At 31.1% G+C, this 22688-nt stretch overlaps 1 protein-coding gene across 2 annotated transcripts in view; it reads right to left on the bottom strand.

Moving 5' to 3' along the window:
* The window catches only part of LOC131852996 (nostrin), a 70168-nt gene extending 47592 nt beyond the window's left edge, over positions 1–22576 (bottom strand). For both annotated transcript variants that reach the window (XM_059203779.1, XM_059203780.1), the window contains exon 1: positions 22330–22576. The gene's annotated coding sequence lies outside the window, so the exon portion shown is untranslated. The remainder of the gene's footprint in view (positions 1–22329) is intronic.
* Between the last annotated feature and the right edge of the window lie 112 nt (positions 22577–22688).

Below are 22688 nucleotides of genomic sequence, written 5' to 3'. Positions count from 1 at the left end.
CAACAAACTCCCAGAGTCTGTACTCAATTTGCCAGAAAAAGAAATCAAATGTGTCATAAAATATTTTCTTTGTAAAAAAAAAGCTTATTATAAAATTGAAAAATTTATAAATGTCATCATTTATAAATCAGTGTTTTTTTTAGAAAATATCTAACTTGAAATTCATAGCGCTGTCAATGTTGTCTGATTGAACGGAGATTAAGTGCGTAGCGGTTTTTATGTTGATTGCCGCACGCCTAATCCTTGTTGTTAATTAAATATAAGTAAATCAATATTTATTTAAAAGAGCAACACACAGGTTTCTTGTTTATTCTTCTTGTGATGAATCTGCGTTCCGAATAAGCGATAGATTCAAAAATCTTGACTACTCAAAAGTGCTTATATTAAGTTTGTTTGAATAAAGATTATTTCTATTTCACATTAATCTGGAACAGTGGGTTTTGGTTTATGTTAAACTGGTGTTGTAAAGAAAATTGAGATCAGTATCTACAATCATTTATAGTTCCCTAAATGTACAGGGTTCAAAGGGTGCAATAGATTACTTGACCAGTGAGCTGATGGTATTGTTAAGTAAATCATAACTGAAATTCAATGAATTATGTTATATTAAAATAATTCTCTGGTAAATCAAGAGTATCGTCGAAGTAAAATAGTAGTAGTAGTATTGAGGGTATTAGAACCACTTGAATAATATTGACCTGTTATTTTCTATTGGTGAGGTGAAGGCAGGCAGCGATTTTGTTCTAATTTTATGTCACGAGAATAATACTTTCTCTTTATATTTTTTTCTCTATATATGTAGGTAATTAAGTTTTACCTTTTGTAATGTGATATGTTAAATTTATCCGTTAAAATATTCATGATGAGAAATGTCAAGTTCTATTTTGGAGGTATAAAAAAAAATGCAATGTTCATAAGATCGGAAACTTACATTGTGATGGTGATATGTTACAGTCTGACTCATAGAAGTCAATCACCGCCAAATAATTGTTTGTTACTCTAAAAGGTTGTTCATGTTTTTGGGTGATTTGGATTATGTAAATTAATATATGTTATGTTATATTTTGTGCATTCTGAATGCATGCCGAAACTTAGCTCTGTTAGTATTGATTTTAGATTGTAAACCTTTGACATTATACTAAGATAGTCAATGTTATGAAAGTAATGTGTATCTTTAGTTTATTTAGTTAAGTATTTGTTATATGATCCTGTAGACACTATATCCTTTGATAAGCATGACTACGCTCATCAGTTACCTATGTGTCTGGGCCAGACACTATTGCAGGATGGCCGACTGTTAACTATCGTGTGACGCACCATTAATTAAAAATGGTAAAGTCAATAATCATGTAACCTGAAACGGAACGTCAGAGGCCAGAGCCAAAGTAATCTATGTGACATTGACAAGTGGATGACGGACGATTGAACGGAGGCAGCGGGAGTTTTGGAGCGAAAGTGTTGATATTATTATAAAAACAAATAAGAGATAGATAATTGTGAATATTGTAGGCATTGAGGTGTTTCTCTCCCTGACTAATCGGCATTATGCCTAAGTCGTCAGGATACTAGTGATTTTAAAAATATATATTTAAAATATTTATCGTTTTCGTCAATTAATACCTAGTAGTTAATTTCTAATAATAAAACAAAAAATTGTGGTGATGATAATAATTAACTAATAAATCATCGCGATACTTTGATGTCATGATCAGATAGCATCTCTAAATGCTTATGGGTCAGTTATCTTTTTAATGAGGAGGAAATTAATCTTTATTTTCTTTTAGAATATCTCGTATATTCTAAAAGAAAATAAAGATTGCCCTATAAGATAATATACCTATACCTATACCTATACCTGATAATATATATTTATAATTTTATAAGTTGAATTTAAATAAAATAATAAAATTCATTACATAAACAGCAGTTATAACCTTTCGTATGCTAATGGGAAAATTAATTGTGTTTCTAGACCTCAGGTCTAGAAATATTATCACGTTAGTGTAACAGTTGGGAACTGAACTTCTGGCAACTGTCATTATAGTATCGATTGGGTTCGATTCAATCGATTACAACTCTTTGGGGTGACATCGACGTGACGTCACTGCGGTCACTGGCACTTAGTGAAAGTATCCGAATCATGGAGGCATCAATCTGCAACACTTTCGTCGCGTAAAAATCGATTGTCATTCGTTGCCCGATCCTCGTAGTCGATTTCCCTCTAACAGCATGACCAACTGTACCTGATCCATTTAGCGTAAAGTGGACATACTGTGTCCAGGTCGAGTTAATGTGGACGATTACGTTATTATGTAGGTACCTCGTGTTACGGATGCGCGTTTTCCATAAACAGGGCTGTATATAGTGCAATGGTTTCTGCGTAAAAGATTCATATCAAACTAATTATGTAAACTGTTATTTTTTAAGATACTTGGAATAATTATGATTATGATTAGCATAGATGTACTACACTAATAAAAATAATGCGACTAAGTTTTCCCTTTACAAGTCGACTATAGGGAAATAATTTTACTCAAGTTTTTCACTTCTGCGTATGATTTATTCAAATTGTTGTTTAATATAAAACTTATTCTGGTAGTTAAAAATAAATTTATTTGCAAATAGTGCTACAAAAAATATCTGATATATTTACATATGTGTCATTCCTCTGAGAACCTTATTGAATTGAATCAATTGAAAATTGGTAAAGAGTAGTCATAGACAGTAGACACGGTACATTTATCTACCATATTTCATTCAAATAAAATACTGAGCTAAGTAGTCTATGGTACTTGGTTTATTAAGAGACGACAAATAGGTACCAAATCGAACATGAAGAGTTAACTATCTATATTTGTAATACTCATAAAATGAGGAAAACTGTAATAGTCATGTGTCTTTTTATAATATTAACATTATATTATTATAATTTTAAATAAAAATACATAATTCTAATTTTAGCGACATTCATTCATAAACAAGGAATAAAAAGATTCATGACTATCTTTTTATTATAATATTTGCAATACATTTGTTGCAAATGTAATCATTAAAAACATAGACATGAATTTTTATAAAATAACGTCATTACATTATTTGAACTTTAAATAATAGAATTACAATTCTAACGAAATTGGTATACAACACGGGAGTAAAACCAAGTGTGTTGCAAATATAATATAATCATTAAAATCAGTGCATATTTGGTTAAGAAATTGCATAATACACAATTGAAAACTCAATGTAATTGAGAACATCCTTCGTTTTAAGTCGCTTGTAATACCGGCGTTTATTATTGAGCCAACTATTAAAGACAAGCCGAATGTCTACATTGCATAAGTGTACACAGCTCACATTTCTAATATTGCCCCATTATGAAATTAATCTACACCTATAGTATTAGTTACGTGGTATGTACGTGTGACATCACAATATATGTATAGTAGGTATACCCTTGTATATAATATACACACAGAGACAGAATCAATCATATTTGGATTACTCATTGCTTATGGGTATTTAACAACTGATAAAATTACCTAAATACATTTTCTTGTTACCTTTTTTTGTAAATACATAATATACTCGTATCTAGAAAAGACCCGGAGATATACAACAAGTAGGCATACTCCTGAATATTTGCATCCTGGGTTTAATCGAACTCGCGAGGTATTGAGGCTGTGTACTGAACCGCTAGTCCACCGAGGTATAATAATAGTGATCTCTTTGTTGTGTACATAGAAAAAAACAGTAAATAGAAAAGTAATAACATATGGCGGTCTTATCGCTATAAGTAATTTCTTACAGACAACCTAATATATATATATATATATATATATATATATATATATATATATATATATATATATATATTACTATAAAAAAATACTCCGCGTTTAATATATATATAGGACAGGAGCCGTAATCAACACCATGCACAGAGGCGAACTCATTAATGCTTTTATTAAATATCGATCAACTTTGGTAGGCTGCCAAAATATTCGTCTGTTATTGATAGGGCACTTTGGATTTTTATAACCAAGGTGTAACTTCTGATTGCGCGCATTCCTGGACGGTCTTATTACATATTTTATATCAAAATATATATTAAAACACACACAGTTAAAATTTAGTCACTTATTTATTTAATGTCGATTGTAGTCATAATCTACAAATTTATAAAATTAAAAAAAATCATTAGTTGCTGTATTATTTCATATTAGTATCGCCAGTAAAATAAATTAAATTATAATATTTCATATTTTCTCGTTTTTCGAAATATAATGTTGCATTACTTTACTGTGATATATGTACCTATAAACCTTTATTTTGTTTCTAGTTGAAGTGCTTTTCACTACATTAACAATAAAAGACAACATTACTAAACCGTGAATTCTTTCAAAGATTTCACAAATTCGAATAGGACTCAAAAAACTAGAGAAATCTACCTCGCAATAAACTGAAGATGATGGATTGAGTTAAGATCTTACTTGCTAAAACGTCAAATGCAAAGCAGATAAAACATTTCACAGCATTTGTTTCTAGATTACCTATTCTGTAAACGAGAAATAAAAAGCTAAGTACCCAGCCAGTTTCTTGCGACCTTGCGTGTGGCATCTTTAAAGCTGTAATCAGGGTTGCCAATCTTAGAATATTTAGCCTCGTACGAAGAAGAATATATGGACTCAATTTTGCTCTCTAAACAAGTACGTACGTAATTGACTGTAGCATATAATGTACTAGCTATAACCTGTGGCCCTGCCTGCATGAAATGCAGTGTTACTTGCTGATAATGTATAAGTATTTCTATAGGAAAGAGAATAGAAATCCTATTGAGACATATTTCCGTATGTCAAAATCTCGTACCTACGACGGATTACAATGCCTATCAAAAGTTAAAAATCTCGTAATTTTACGAAAAAAAAAATGGGGATCGAAATTACGGCGGCCGGAGCCGAGGTTCGAACCCCTAGCAGTGCCCTCAGACTAAAGTCATATCCGTTAGGCGGCAGTTGGTCTTCAGCCGCTCCATAAGTCCTTCCTCGTGTTTGGAGTGCCATCTGCACTCACCCCCTATCGTCCGGTGAAGCTGTAAAGGCCAGCTAACAGCCAACGGCCAACAGCAATAGAGTAGTCCGAAAATAAAAAATAAACTGTTACGAAATTCCTTATATCGTTGGCATCCCTGGCCGCAATATTTTTGTTACCACCCACCGACTGAACAGTTACATCGCTGTTTATAATGTAATTTAACAGGTAATTGTAATTGCATTCTGAAAAACCATTCTAGTCCGCTCAGGAATGCCATTATGTTATTGTTTAGCTGCCTTGTATTAATTGTGTAATGTATATTAAAACGGTTTAATCATAGTTTTACACTGTCATATTTGCTCTGTTTCTTAATATACATTAAATAGTAGCTTCATTTTAATCTTGCAACGGATTTTGATACGGTTTCGAATTATATATATAAACATAATTATGACGATCTCGGTGGTCTAGCTATACTAGCACACCGTATTACGTCCGATGGTCGTGGGTCGGTTTCTCCGCACGGTACAAACATATGTATTCATGAGTATGATTATTTGTATCGATCTGATGGTCTTCTGTTGTAATTAGGAATAAAATCTGTGTATTTGTATCAGTTATCTAGTTAGCCATGTCACAAGCTTAAGCTAGCTTAATTAGGGTCTAGATGGCGATGTGTAAACTGATACAAGTACATAGATATTTTGTTTTTCGTAAATACATACATATTATATATATAAAACACCCAGACCCAGACTCATGAATACAAATGTTTGTGCCGTGCGAGCAATCGAATCCGCGACCATCGGACGTAAAGCGGTGTGCAATTATATAATTATTATACCTACATGTTGTCTCTAGAGTATTTAATTTTTGACGCTGTTTTTTACCCTTCCCCTCTGTCCAAATATTGATCGTACTATAGTTACGTGTTTCTATGCAGCGAATAGAACTTTTGAGAATGAGCACTAGCTGAAAGTGTTTCTCTGTGTGTATGCAATCCTCTGTGATGATATCCACAGTAAACCTACTAATGAATAGTTGCCACAAGCGGATTTTAATCAAGGTCACGTCTCGACCAACGGTCATCGGTCCTCAGCAGACGTGACCGGACCTCTTGTTTTCATTCTATTCCGAAACTTATCAGTATTTTTTTATATTGTTATTCTGTATCTTTTTTATTATTATATACAAGCACGTACCTACTACAGGATATTTGAAACAAATGAGTCAAGTGTAAATTAACATTCGCTATTACCACTACAGACAATAAATATTTTATATATTTGCAACTTCTCCATTTGTAATGCTAAAATATATACATATAGGTTTAGCACACCGATTTCCTTCCGATGGTCGTGGGTTCAATTCCTCGCACGGCGTCAACATTAATATTCATAAGTATGATTGTTAATATCAATCTGGGTAATTTTTATATTGTATATTGTGTATTTACAAAAAAAAGTATGTACCTATGTTTGTCAGTTATCAAGTCAAACAAATCTCTGCTTTGCTTGGGACTAGATGGCGCTGTAAGAATTGTCCTGAAATATTATTATTATTATATTAATAGTTTTAAAATATAAAGTCGTGACAGATGGACTATTGAATGGACGGACAGACACATGTCCTTTTTTTTTCTTGCTTTAAAACTCTAATACTAGAACGATAGTCGTTACAAACTAGCCGGCCTCATTATATTTAAAATAGATTGAATGCATCCGTAAACCAGAGGATAGTTACAATTTGTTCCTATTGGGGCTCAGCAACAAATTGATAGATAATGATAAAAATAGACGGAGAATACTATTGCTTCAACGGTCGACGGCAGTTACGTAACGGCTGTAGCCACGACTTCGCAATGGGCAACACTTCGCGGGAACAGGTTTGATTCTGATAAAATTACCTATTAGTTCGTCTGTGTCTATGAATCATAGATTAACTTAGATATTCAATGATTATACTAGTTAAGTATTAAATCGTTTAATATCTATATCTAGGGAATTTCTTTTAGTTCTCTTATGTATTAACCTACTTATTACTAAGTAATAAAATAACTATTATAAATGTATATAAAATATAGGTATATATGAATACGTATATACTGTGTAATGTCACGTTAGAGGGACAGGTATATGAGTAGAAATCAAAAAAGAGGAAAATATAAAACTAAATATCATTCCATACACCTCAATATACATATAGGTACATACTCTCTTTAATATTATCACGACAAATATATAATATAAATAATTTGTTCAACTGTAAACAACAGTGAAAGATGGTTAAATCGGTATATATGGAGGTTATATACCGATTTGATTTAGATATATAGATTAGTTTGTTATTTTAAAACCAGAGCTAATTGAAAATGTACATCATGTTATTGTGTTCCACAAGTATTAAGGTACGTATAACAACATGATCACCGGAGTAAACTATATACAAATGTATATTTGACATATATAAGTAGGTACAGCATACTGTCAAAAATATCTATTCTGATTGATACATTTCTATTAATCCAAAATATCCTTTATAAAGCACTATAATTATCATAATGTTGAACTTTAAGTATTTAATTATAATGCACTGTATGGCCTCAAGACAAATCTCAGTTCTAGTGAGCGAGCAGTGCACAGGTTAAATTATAACGACATATATGAACCATCTAGTGGGCAGTGAAATGTCGAGAGAACCACTATTTATCATTACGAGATTCAATGTGGATTACAAAACATCTAAGTTGTCTACGTTATTACTTACTTAAGGTTGAAAGTGTTGGAACATCGATAAAGATTCTAATACGAAACATACTCGTAAAGTCGATAGTCACCATGGTTTATTTATGACGATTTTGTTTTAATGTATAACGTACAAAATTATTGCACAAGATAATAAAATATTATCTTGTAAATACTGGTAACATTATTATAAATTAAGGGATATTCTTGCAATCAAGAACTTGTACTTTAGATTCAGTTTAATGAATGTTTTAAGAAATTTTGTCGAAATATTATATATGATTCTTTAAAAACTACGTAATTACGTGATGAATACTTAACATACACTTACATACTTAAACACAATTACTTATATTAAAAAGATTGAGAGTTTTTAACTGTATTTAAGTTTATCTCAAAGTAATAAAGGTTATAATTTTCAGGGAACCTATAATTAATAAACTAAATACTATTGTATAATATACAAAATATATATATTAGATATTTCACTCTTCTTTCTCTTCATTACGTACCTACCTAAATTATTACAGATATTTCCATTATAAGGGAAACATAAATGTGTGAGTTATTTGTGTTAATACTATGACTAAGTACATATATAGATATGACTAATATTGCTCAAAGGACTATGTTTCCATGTCAGTAAAAGAAGAAAAAGTAAACACTTTACTCCAGTTTTTAAATTTAATACTAATAATACCTACTTAAATTGCGATAAAATATTCAAGTATAAAATGTTCGAAACGTATCCGGCATACGTTATTGAAATATTTTTGAATGTGGTGTTGTACTGATTTTTTATTCTTAAAACAGACGTTGATGTAATTTCAGGCGTGTTTGTTTAATTATCTGTTGATAATTACAGCTCTAAATGAGTAAACAGTTTCCTTGTTATTTTTAATGCCCTGTAAAAGGTACTATTACGTATAGAAGGTTATATTTAGAGAAACGTTGTTTACTAAATTAACTGGACTTAAACGAAGGGATTATCACACTGAAATTAAAAAAAGTCTCATCAGAATTGATTGTCTGTATAAGCTACAAAACAGCGAATCAACAAACCGCAAAAATATGGAATTAAAGCTTGCTAAATTTAATAATTTGTTCGCAATGAACTAGTGAGATAAGTTACTCGAAAATATATATCTGATACTTGATTATCCAACTTTATCACTTTTCCTACAAATTTCAGAGTGATAGATAAGATCTATGTTAGATCCGCGATATAGTTCACTTATAAATGTAAACTGTAAATTAAATCATAATATGTATATAAAATAAATTATGTACCAGATCTAATAAGTTTCACAACGTATTAACTTATTCATCAGGACTAAGTTGTCATGTCACCCGCTAATTTTATTGGCCTTTAAAGCGAAACACATCTTACCACCTAATCAGCGGCAGAAATAAATAAAATAAAGTGCAGTCGTGCATATAAATTTGTATAAAGTCGTAATAAATGGAAGTATATAGACATACATGTTAAAATAAACTTCCAACATGTACCAATAAGAAACTATCTAATAGTAAACTCAAATAGATAGGGTCATTGGAATTTGTACAAGTGTACAATAAGGGCCGACCATTGTATTCAGCGGCAACCACTTTGTGACACGGTTACCTCTTGTAATTGTTTGTCTTTAGAATTCTCCTCTTATTGTTCGAGGTGTGTTTTCTTTCTTACACATAATAAGTAAAGCTATACGCCTATTGGCGTAGGTAACATTTATTTATTGCAACATTTACGAGACAATGTTTTTATGGTTCTTTCAAAACTATTATTTTTCATTCAATTTCTCATTTCCTATCAATTCCTAATATTATTGCTTTTACTGTTAAATCCCTATGTTTAGCAATGTGTTTCACGCTTTCTTCATCTGAAGATGGTTTCCTTCTTTAACTTTAAGGTTGCTTTTAAAAAATTGCTTTCATCAATGAGTTCGCCTTATTGTAACTATACATGTATTTTTAATATATTATGTATGCCTTCTCTTCGCTGTATGTTACCAATAAAGTATCTATAATACTATCAATTTATCTATCTAAATAAATTTTATTTCTTTTATAGTCTATATGTAAAAACAGATCGTTACTTCGTTCACCTCTACAATTCTTTCAGATCTGAAATGAATTATGAGCTATACCCATATCAGATAATAAATTGTTATTTGTATAGTTTATTTTAACAGCTTTAATGGCACGGTGTATGTACATTGAAAATTTCTCAATCGAATTGTACTTGCATAAAATTCACATATTTCTTTTATCTTTTGATATTCGAATTGCGTTCGGCAATTGCAGTTATCATTATTATCTGACCTTCCCTTGCATTAAACTAAATAAGCAACAGAATAAACAATAAAAATACTATGTGATATCATTAATCTCTAACTATGTGTGTACCTACAGATCTGTCTGCGAGGTACGCCATCTGGCTATTTGTAAATCCGTTTTGATAAAAATATGGTGGTTGAATAGCACCCACTTTGGATTCCGACAGTAAGTACTTCAACAAATTTAAAAATAGACGACGTTATAAATTTATTTCTTTGTATTTTGGTGTATGAAAACAAATTTTGTAGACTTTGTTCTTTTCGGTAATTTGTATGGAGACATTCATATAACACACCGTTGTCCTAAGGTAACATATGAATTTAACATAGTTGTACATATATATAACATATCGTCGTCATTATTAAGAATATGATAATATATCTTACATTGTACTACAATATGAAATCTGGGAACCGTTCGTTATGATTACATACCAAAACTATAAACGCTTTAAATTCCTTTTAATTGTTGGAAAATACTTTCAAAATGTAAATAACATATAAAATAAATATCTATCTATTAATTTTCACCCCTGTACATATGAAAACACTACCGATCAAATATATTGAGATTGAACGACCATAAAGCAATAAAATATTTTTATTTTATTATGTATTATTATACGTGTAAAGGCAACTATAGCGTTAAATTCATTGTTTTGAAGACCATATCATACCTATTAGTAAAGCTATCAACTTCATTTAACTACGTCAATAGGTACAGGACAGTACACATAATTGGCGTGTCATCTCGTAGAATACTAGACTTAAGTACCTATTACAAAATATGACGTTAAAACAGTACTATAAGAGCGTACATATTGTAAATCGTATAAATAATATCGTAGGTTTGTCAACGGGCTGGTTGAAACAACTGTCACAGAGAACAAGTATATGATGCCTGTGTTAGAGAAAGCAAATGTTAATTTGATATTTTGTAACAATAATTACTTATATATTAAAGTGATCTTCCAAGTTTGAATTTAAAAATGAATCTGTATTATAGTAAACAATATTTGAAAAGAATACGAGCTACGGTAGATTTGTCATATCATAAGAATATTACAGATTCTTATAGATATTTTGATTTTTTTTTTATTTTAAATAATTGTATTTTTGTGCATCTATCTATAGGTATTCGTTTAAAAAGATATCTTCTATCTTCACGCCAGATACTGGATAACATATTTAACCAATTATGCAAATTCTATTACTAAATGAAAGACATATTCAATTGGATCAGGAAATAATCGTCAAAGGTTCTGAATGTGTTTGGTTGGAGGCCAAAACAATAGGGTACTGGGCTGCTATAATGAGCCTACACTGGGCAAGTAAAAATTAATTTATAAGATAGTACCCTCGTGCGAATTGAAAAAAAAATATAAGTATTGTAATTAATTTCCTTATTTATTACGGTGTATCAAGGTTAGAAATAGAGTACCTACATAACGGAAATAAACTTATTTATTTCAGTTTATTATTCCGTTGCTTGCATGCAGGACCTTCGCAGTGCCGATTCAACGGCGTATAAAAATGTGTAAATGTATATAATATAATACATAAATTCTTTATGTAAATAAAGTAGAGTTATTTTTATATATACACGAAACTTTATATATATCATTCTATGTAAAGCAAGCCACTGGACTATAAAGGTTGACGGGCCCTTTTAAAAATCGTTTCTGTTTTCTTGTCTATTATTTTATACAAATGATCTTGTTCTTTTATCTTGTTTTATTTATTCTTTCTTCACTAGTTGGTGTGTACTATTTTTCCTAAAAACCAATGTAGTATATATTATTATGGAGAGCTGATGATAACATCGGATGGTGGTAATATTATATATCGTCTTCTACTTTAAATAATTTGAATTAGTGGGCGAGAATTAAAGTGGTTTTCACCAAATAACACTCAACTACCTTGGAGCTTCGCCATTTTCGTAATGTGCTACTGACTAATACTATAGGCACAAACGGACAAACAAGTTTCTATATTAATTAATTACATTTAACAAAAAGGTCAGGTTGTAATGCGTATTCGATTAAAGTTACAGTGATTGGTATTGACTATTATATACGGGCTGTATAAGTTTTCAGATGCCTATTATTCAGATAACTGACAAAAGTAAGTTCTTAAGATTATATTATTCTATGCGTATGCATCTTATTAATATTATTAACACGAATGTTTCTGTGTATAGATGGATGTTTGTTACCCTTTCACGCAAAAACGACTGTACGGATTTTGTTGAAACTTTACAGTAGTATAGCTTATGTATCAGAATAACATATGCGATAAACTTATCGCGGGGGAAATCGCGGGCACAGCAAGTACGCTATAAGTTCCTGAAACCTAAAGAAGTTTCGATGATTCTTTTTCAAATTGTACTGTACTGTATACGGTTTGTTAAAAGAACTAATCGTATCTCTTTACCTTAGGAATTATGGGAAAACATGCCAAGTCAGTTATTTTAATGACTTTGCATTGATATATCAGTGAGTCAGGATAACGGACTTTGTAAGTATAACGTAATTAAAATGAATAATAAATTTAATCTTTATTCAGAATTAAACTTTATTTTCCTTCGTCATTTATTGAGTTTTCCTTGTTTGCCTACCAATCGGTTCGGCGATCGAATCCGTTACCCTCAGGTCGCCTTGAAAGTTTGCTTTCAACAATAAGGCCACCTTATTGTATTTACTTATTGTACCAATTGTGCTTTTACAATTATCTTTTATAACTTTTTTACATTATGTAAAGCAAGTATTTTATACATTGCTGTAATTTCCGCAATGGTGAGGTACCGTCGCCACTATCTTGGCCACATTAACCAAAGACTTCTCTACATAAGACATGATTTTTAAAATTAAGTTGCAATTAGGTACTCATAATTTTTTTCTGAAGAATTTTCGACTTGATGCCTACGGCTACCTTGGGGCCGTTCAAGTATTACGTAAGCACTATAGGGGGGCGAGGGGTCTTTTCTTTGCTTATTTTGGATGACATGGGGGTGGGGGAGTCTGTATGATGATTACGTCATCGGTCGTAATTTACTTTTTTACACGAATGGCAACCCTCACATTGTCTTTGCTAAAAAAACAATACATTAATTAAGAAATGTTTACGTAAGCATGGGTGGAGGGGGTAAGAGCTTTGCTTGCTTTTGCTGACAAGGGGGATGGGGGGTAAATAATTGTGATAAATCTGCTTACGTAATACTTGAACAGCCCCCTTTTTCCAATGGACCCCTTGTCAAATTTACCAGGAAATTAACACAACGGTTTCCAGAAGGAACAGCGTGCAGGTATTATAACTGACATGGTACATTGTCGTTACTGGTCTACATGAACAAACCCCTAATCCCTATGGTTTATATATATGGTATACCTTTGAAAGTGGTAAGAGCTCCATTGACAAGAGCTCTTAAATTAATATAAATACTAGTATTTCATATATACTAAAACATTGAAATATTTTTTTTTTATTTTGAAATGATCTAAAAAACTGGAGCGAAGGGGATTATTAGTAAAGTGGTGTAATAACCCCATTGCTGTTGTTTGACCTCTACACGGTTCCCACTGAAAATCATCACGCCATTTGCCAAAATGGTCAGGTCAGTACCTGACTCCATACTCATTTTATTACGCCAGCGTAATCCGTTCGCGCAGTTGGATGCAGCATACATTATCATCCATAAAGGAAATCTAAAAAGCTAATGGATTAGGACTATCACTCATTTAAATGTGAAATATAACCTAAATACCGATTCATGTCTATGTATTCATTTGTGTGAGTCAGTTACTTCACCCGCGAGCCGAGTAACCAATATTGTTAATCTAATAGTACCTACCTACACATACTAATGTTTACGTAAGCACCCTATGACCCTAGCATATGTAATAAGTTATTTAATAATATGAATAATCAAATAGTAATTTCTAAGTCGCAAAACATCAGAAAATATTTTATTAAAAGAGGTTATTTTTGAGGGAATATTGCCTATCCGGGTACAGAATAATAATAGAAGACAAATAACATCTAGTCCCAAAGAAAGCAGAGGTACCGGATAACTGATATAAATATGTACTAAAATACATTTTAATTTGATATATATCTTTGACATATTAAATGGTTTATAACCAATCAGGAAGTTTTTATTGTTTCTCTGTTTTGTCCATTAAAATTGGAATGTTTCCAAAAAATCTGCAAATGTTAATATTTTTATGGTTAACAGTATATTAATTAAAAATACTATTATAATATGGAAATTCTACCTAGTGATGAAAATGTTTTGTCACCTTTAGTGTTAACGAATGTATCTTTCACCGAATTGTGGCCAGAGATCTTATAAATTGAGAAAACGAGTCCGATATCCAATGTCAAGTATTCTTGTTATAGAATTGTTGTAGGACGAGCGTAGTATGCGCGTGCGCGTCGTTACAAAGAAAAATCCGTGACATTGTATTCTAGTAGTTACCCATTTATCTAGCCTTCATTATGCAGTCACCCACAATGTACCCTCATATACAGATGACACTCAAAACTCGACTCTATAACGTTATAGTTTTAGAGTTATTCGTGGTATGCTTAAGTGGCGTAACACTAATTGCAGTAGGTAGTGAGGAATTATATTTATGTATTGTTTCATCTAAATACGTTTATCAGTCCCACGCACAGACGCCCATGTGTCCTTAGCGATCTTAAAATTAAAAATACAAAGATATACATAGATCACAGTAGATAATATAACGTTCTTAGGCAATAGACTAAAAATTATATGAATATCGGTTTCGGAGAAATTTACGGATTTCATATAATCCATGCTATTTATAATAATAGTTTTTCTGAACTTGCTTGGACGTAGAATAGAATATTTTGCAGTAATTCGCCCAATGGTTGTAAGCTATTATATCTGCGATTCCTAAGAGCCGAATAAAACCAAAAATAATCAAAAGCAAAAGCGGAAATCAAATAATTACACATACATTGCCCACTGACATAACAGGTGAATTCGTTAATAAAAAACTATCTATTTTCTTGTACATTAACCGTGGGTGAAACCGTCAGGCACAGTTAGTTAACTATATTTTATGAGATTCAGTTTTGTGCAATCCCTCTTAATTAATAAAAATACCAAAAATTCAATGAACGTTTTTATATAATTTATTTAAAAGAATGATTAAGGTACTACATTTATTTCTCTAATAATAATACGTGTATTATATTATTATATATTAGCCATATATTTATAAAAGACGATAATTATAATCAAACAATCTCTACCATAAAACCTTGAGGAAAATTATGCGAAAAAATTGCAATTCTAAATTAGGTAATACTGTAAATATTACTGCCACTGGACTATTGTTTTATATATATAATAAGGACATTGCATTTACATTTCGAAATAATATTATAAAACATAAATAAATAAAATATATTCAGAAATACTTCAACGTTGGGAAACGTTGCGATTATTAATTTAATGTGTAAATGTTGCGTTTAATTAAATTTTAATCTAATTACTAATTAAATTGAATATCCAACGTCTTATCTGCTCGTTACTGTGAAGAGGAAAGTGTCAATCGGATTAATTATTTTTATTAACACAGGTTTATAAAAGAGGCAATGACACAATGCAGAAATAATTATCTTCACATTGAAGTATTATAATCACAAAGTGCTAGAGGAGACGCTGCTTTTAGTAAAGAGGAGTTTGCGCCACAATTAATTGAGTGAGCGCCAGAGGAAAGCTATTTGACTAGCTACCTATTTACTATGAACATTATAATTTATTCCTTGTAAATTTGTCCACAATGATTACTGGCCAGACTTCATGCTCATCTCATATATGTACACTCCCCCATCCAGCGTATACCGTCGGCGTAGGAGGATGTACCATTACATATCATCATGCAAAAAATTGTAGGTAGGTACTCTCACAATTACGCGCCGGTTCAATTGCAGGTATTTTGTTTAAAATTAAGTTGTCAACTGAAACAATGCCATGGAATATACCTGTGCATCTAATGTAATCGATGATTTACGAATGTTAAGAAAAACAAAGATTAATTTCAAATGAAAGAAAGTTTTAACTATTAATTTGAAATCGGCGGGCGTGTGCTCTAAATTTAACACTGATACATAATGCTTCAATGTATGACCATAGGTTTCTTCGAATACCGTATTTAATACGTACCAGTCTTAACATTCAACATTTTTTTTTATTTTGACATTATAAGAATACTGATACTGAACCAGCTTATACTAAACTGGTTTTGAGTGTTAGCTGCAGACCTAATTGTTTTCACTTTCCATCTCATTACGATATATCGCTTTGATATACGTATATAAATCCGATGACATTTCGCAAATAAACTTTCAATAACCAGTCATGGATGTTGGCGAAATAAATGAAAGATAATTCAAATAAAAAGCTAACTGGATTTGAAGTAAAAGTTAAATAGACTTGGACAATTGTGCAGACTTGCATTTAATTTATTTACACATGTCATAATTACCATAACAACAACACTAACCCCTTCTTAGTGTACAGAAAAATGTATGGAATTTGGTTATATTATTATTACATTTCTTTGTCAGAGTAAACCTTATCACCAATTGCATAGTAGTACATATATTAGTTACATACGTGCTACTATGCAATAGCCAATCGCAAATAGCATTTTCATATGTAAATAGAAAAATAAGTCAAAATCCACTTAACATGTATTGTATATATATGTGTGTTGTAACTTTTGACACTGTTTTTTGATAATGAACATATCATACATCTTATCTTATTGCGTATATCCAGTTCTACATACGCAGGTTTAACAACATTCTTAGCACGTTTTGTCTAAGACTCACAGAAACAAACAAACTCACGAACGGTCAAAGGATGTTAACATAAAAACAACACATATAACGTCAAGCAACCGAGCCATCCTACAACTTAATAAATAATTTCAACGAACATACTTAAGGCATAATATATAAAAAAGTAACCTTGATGACGTCTGAAAGAACAAGATAAAACTATACGGAAAGCAAATATTGTAATACCTATGATCTTAAACTACTATAGTAAAATCTTACCTTTTGAGTAAATTCGCCATGTTATCACTATTACTAATTACTGCACGATATATTTTAAGAACTGCATTGTAATTATTTAACTGAAATATAAGTAAAAGTCGTCTAATATTGATAGCGATTCACTATCGTCTGCGGAGAGAATATATCATGAGAGATCGGGGTTTTCTTAGCATCATATCGCCTAATCTAACACGTCAATCATCACAGCGACATGTCACTTATGATGGTTTGATAACAGATTAACTACTGCTGCGTCACGTGGAAAGGTACTTATAATCTTACTAATATATATTAATATATTTTTAATGCTTCAGTATGGATCCTAAAGCTTTTACATATATATATATATATATATATATATTTGTACGAAAAATAGGACTCAATTCGTATGAAAAATAGGATATACCTGAATTATTTAAGTTTATGTATGATATATCTATAAGGTTATGATAACATGAATTTAAATCTAAAAGTTCCTCACTGGAAACATCTTTTCAGACTTAAATTCATTGATTTCCAGATGACTGTTTATACCAATTAATAATGACGATGCGCGTCATAATATTATTAATTTCAATCTCGCAAAATTAGATTTTCAGTATGTTTGTTTGATTATATGTATAGTGCACCATCTACGTACATGCATTCCAAGATATTCCATTTTATTATAGAATTTGGCAACCACTCCTATTTTACTGTGATTGGAAATAGTTTAGTTACTATGTTACAATTGCTAAAAGTTCTCTAGCCTAAATTTTGCGTGTTCGTAGGCCTAAAATTAAATATAACCTAGTATAATGCAAAGTTGCGTGATCAAATTAATATTACACCAATATTTATATATATAATAATATAAGACAGCGATTATTTGTTTAGTGTTTTATGTGATAAATCGAAACTAAGATTTGCTAGACTTCGATGCTTCTATAATGCCTGCGGTATTGTGTATGTTACTGGTTATTTACCTCTCGAAAACATTTTTAGGCTATAAGTGTTCTATATAGTATAACCAAGATATTGCGTCTGTGCCAAAAATCCATTAAAATCAGTTTACCTTTATGCGTAGGTTAATAACATCTTTATAAACTGTTATATAGGTATGGTACCGATATTTTAGATGTTATTTATAGATGTTATTGTAAGAATAACTCTAAAATAAATATTTTTGGTGGCCTTCTTTCTATCAAAGATTTGATAAGATAAAGTATTCTCAGTGTAATGGTTTACACTAAAGTCATTCGTGTATACAGACTACCTAGCAGCTGCAACATTTCACCGTCTGCAATTTATTGTTTGCTATATATACCGCATTAAAACAAAAACACATGCAAATTGTAGAAGAAATTACTTTGTTAAGTAAATTAAATTAAACTACACCCACACGAAACTATAGAGAAACACCCAGACCAATACAAACTATTATACTTTTGAATACAAATGTTTGTACCGTACGGGAAATCGAACCCACAGCCATCGGAAGTAAGGCGCTGTGCTAAACAAAAATAGAAAAATATAATGCCTTGATAAAACATTCACAGCAGATACGAAGAAAGTATTTGGTGATTGTAGTAAGTAATCCATTTATCACAATAACATATTTGAGATATTCGTCTTCGTTGAGATTTTATATCCAAACTTATCAGATTTGAATTACAACTCAGCTACAACTTAATAATGGTTTTTCTTAAATACATATTGTACATAGAAAACACAAAGACCGATAGAGACATACTTACGAATACAAATATTTGTGCCGTGCAAGGAATCGAGCCCTCGACCATCGAAAGTAAGGCGATGTGCTACAACCGCTAGACCTCCATGGCCGTCAATGTAGGATATACGTTGTGTGTGTATATAATATATATGTATACAGTAAATATATATTGTAAGTAGCGTAAAACAATACGATTCGTTATCGTAGATATTAAGAACAATACAATCGGGTATTTTTGTAGCACTATGACGTTACCTAATTAGAATATGCAATGTTCTTTAAATCCATACTAATTGTATAAGTATGTACACATGTATGTATACACACGTACAGTGATAATATCTGCTAATTTTTGACGTTGACGTTCAAATGTATTACATTAAAGAAGTGTAAACAGTCTCTTTTATAACTAGTTATATACAATAACAGCTCGGCACAAAATAATGAATACCTATTACTGAATAACAAGCGAAACTGAAATAAAACTTTAACAAGTTGTAATGGAAATAATGGATATAACAATTGGACAGAGTAACTTATATAAATAAGTATATTTGCTTTTTTTCAAATTACCTTATGTAATTCGAAGGCAGGGTAGCGGTGGGTTTAGTAATCCAAGCAACAATTGGGATTACGAAGTGTTAAACATCTAACTCCAGCTCGAAGGATACCACGAGTCTGAGGTCAGACTAAAGATACATTTACATTGCCGAATATTTTCTTATCAGGATCCTAGTTTATGTCCTGGGTCGTAGTAACAAAAACTTTGATTTTACTATTTCGTTCGATGTGATTTTTGAAATGCAAGCAAAATATATTTTAAAATTTATTTCTGTTTTAAAATCTCGTCTATTCTTTTGTTCCATAATCATGTCTAGTACTATTTAAAATTAATTGGAAACTTGTACTTGTACTTCGGATTTCACGTAAACAAAATCATTTCAACTAAAATCCAAAACATACAATCAGTATTTATACTGATAAAGACTTTTTTGTTAGCTATTTTTTGGCAATTAGGGAATATATATTCTTTGCATTAGGTATTTGTTACCGAACGATATTTTCCTTTACAATGAAAACAGAATTACTCCATTTATATATTTTACAATATTTCCAAGCCAAGTATTATCTCATATGTACTATAGTATGTACATGAAGGAATCGTATAAGGCTTATATATAATATTAGCTATTAATGTATCAAATAGTTATTATTATCTATATGGTTGTACTATTATCTGTATTGTACAGGTAACAATTTTCCACTCAGAAAGTAAGAGGGATGCGAATACTGAATAACAAACAATAAAAAGTAGCGAAGGTTAACCTACGTTTATCCAATATTATTGCAAGTTTTATTATTATACTCTCTGCTTTTAAATTTTAAAGTACTAGCTGACCCGCGCAACCTGCTCTGCATTATTATTATATGGCCAATTTACATAATATCTTTTTAAAATATAGCCTAAGTGTTATTATGATGTATTAGCTATATTACTGTAAAGTTTCATCAAAATCCGTTCAGTAGTTTTGGCGTGAAAGAGTAACAAACATCTATCCATACTCACAAACTTTCGCGTTTATAATATTAGGTAGTAAGACTATTCATGATACATATACCTACAAATTATCGTCGAAATATTCAAATAAAGTAACAGTAAGTATATGCAGCCCTACAACAAATATTTCATAAGAAAAAATTAACTCTTTTGTATCTATACAGGTAGGTGACGGGTTCATTTATAAAGTGTAGAATATTGCAACAACTTACTCAATACAAAGTAGGTACTGGTAGGTACTGAGTAAATTGAAATTGATTAAGAATATATCGGTATTGGTAGCATTACAGCATGCACAGAGAGTGGCGTAAGTGAGCTTGGTAATCAAGTAATATATTTATAGAAAGCATTTCTTTGAAATGGCGCGTACTATATGTTCTTAGGGAATTGAGGTAAAATTATTATAACATGGCCAAGATAACATATAGACAGTCAATACTACTCACAGGGATTAATAAAAAGTCAACACATGGCTAAATTTGTGCAAATAGATTACATAGAAAATACTCAGGTATTAGTCTGGGTGCTTACTTTGCCAGTTATGTCCTCCTATTATTATTGTATATAGTACATCATATTTATAAACATTATACATATTACATATATGAACTCAGAATTATAAAGTTTTAGTCGGTCAATTTTACCTCAAAAACTGAGAAGAGGCATAATTATGGATGGAAAAACTGATTGTTTAAAACATTTTTTTTTCAACTGTATAATAAATATATTGGATTATAAGCTGGCAGTAGGTACAAACTGCCATCCTTTCTATGAGTACAATGGTTTATTTTTTAATTTGTTTTGCCTTTACATGGAATCTTATTCCCTCTAATAAACCCTTTAGTTTAAACTATTTGACAATAGGTAAGTTCTTCAACTTTTACAAAATTGTAAATAACTACATTGCGCTACTAAACATCTGGGAAGAATAAATTAATAAATAATACACTTTGTCGCAAATAGAGGGATCTTCCATAACCCTCCTTTTATAACAGCTGCATTATATTATTTTTATTTATTACATTTATATAACTTTTAAATTATTATAATATACTGAAAATCTTAACATTCTAGGTTTAGTAGGTATATTACCATACAGTTTGCTTACCATGATTTTTCAATATTTGAAGTAATTTTAAAGTAAATAGTTGACTGAGTAGGTATGCATCCGTTTATATTGACTTATGAACAGTGAACCATACAATGCAGCACAATATATATATATATATATATTTACGTATAATAATTTTCATCTCAAAGTTAATTAAACAAAAGCTATTACCAGTGTTAAGATAAATTTCATTTGCTAATCTGAAAAATGTCCTAGGTCTCGTCATTTCAACGGGTACATATGAGCTAGACAATTCTTACGTCACCATACATAAACGTCATTTACATGGTTATTCACCTACCTCTAATTTGTCTAAATACCATTGTATACTAGGTATAATTTGTTTTCCCCAAAGTAGTAGGTATTTTGCTAGTTTTTTTTCATTTGTGAGTAAATGGAAACTAACTAGATATGCATCTACCTGTTTAGTATCTAGTTTTTTTTTAAATACAATAGGCGTTTAATATTGGAGCCAGAAGTTTCTATTTATTAAGTCAGTGATAAAATATTTTTATAACTTGTTTAAATAAATATTTTTTGACATCTATTTGGTTCAATGTTTCATAGCTGTGTATTTTCAGATGAGGTCTTATAATCTAATGTACTGTACCTATTTATATATTTCAATTAGTAGTTAAGTGAACCCTCCGCCAAAATTCCATTATCACATGTAACAATGTCAATAAACAAAACGGTTTGTAAGTTCGACTAAACTAAATAAACGGATTAGTACTCACCGATATCCAATGAAAATCCCCGTACCAAACACTTGTGCCAAATCTCACTAAACAACTACGGAATACGAATATTTATTTCACTCGGTTTTCTTGCTTGGAAAACTAATGAATTGTCGTATGTGAAACATTGGGTTGACGCAATAGGCGCAACACATTCAAAGTCTAGTGATGGTGCGGCGCTACTGGAGCGCTGCGAGCGACTAGCGGACCGAGGAACGTCAGCGAAGCGCACACCGACGTGCCGCCATCGCCACCGTATGGGTTTCGGTCACTCATACCATATTCTCGCCGTTGGTCCCTGGAGCCGGATAAATTCAGCAGACTGCGCCCGCGTGGGGGACCTGACCGATTTGCTGCGC

Source organism: Achroia grisella, unplaced genomic scaffold (assembly GCF_030625045.1).
Source record: "Achroia grisella isolate CSIRO2021 unplaced genomic scaffold, CSIRO_AGI_Agris_v1 utg874, whole genome shotgun sequence".
In the NCBI taxonomy this organism is placed as follows: Eukaryota; Metazoa; Arthropoda; class Insecta; order Lepidoptera; family Pyralidae; genus Achroia; species Achroia grisella.
The sequence above is the reverse complement of the archived record's forward strand: the minus strand, read 5'-3'. Positions and strand labels throughout refer to the sequence as shown.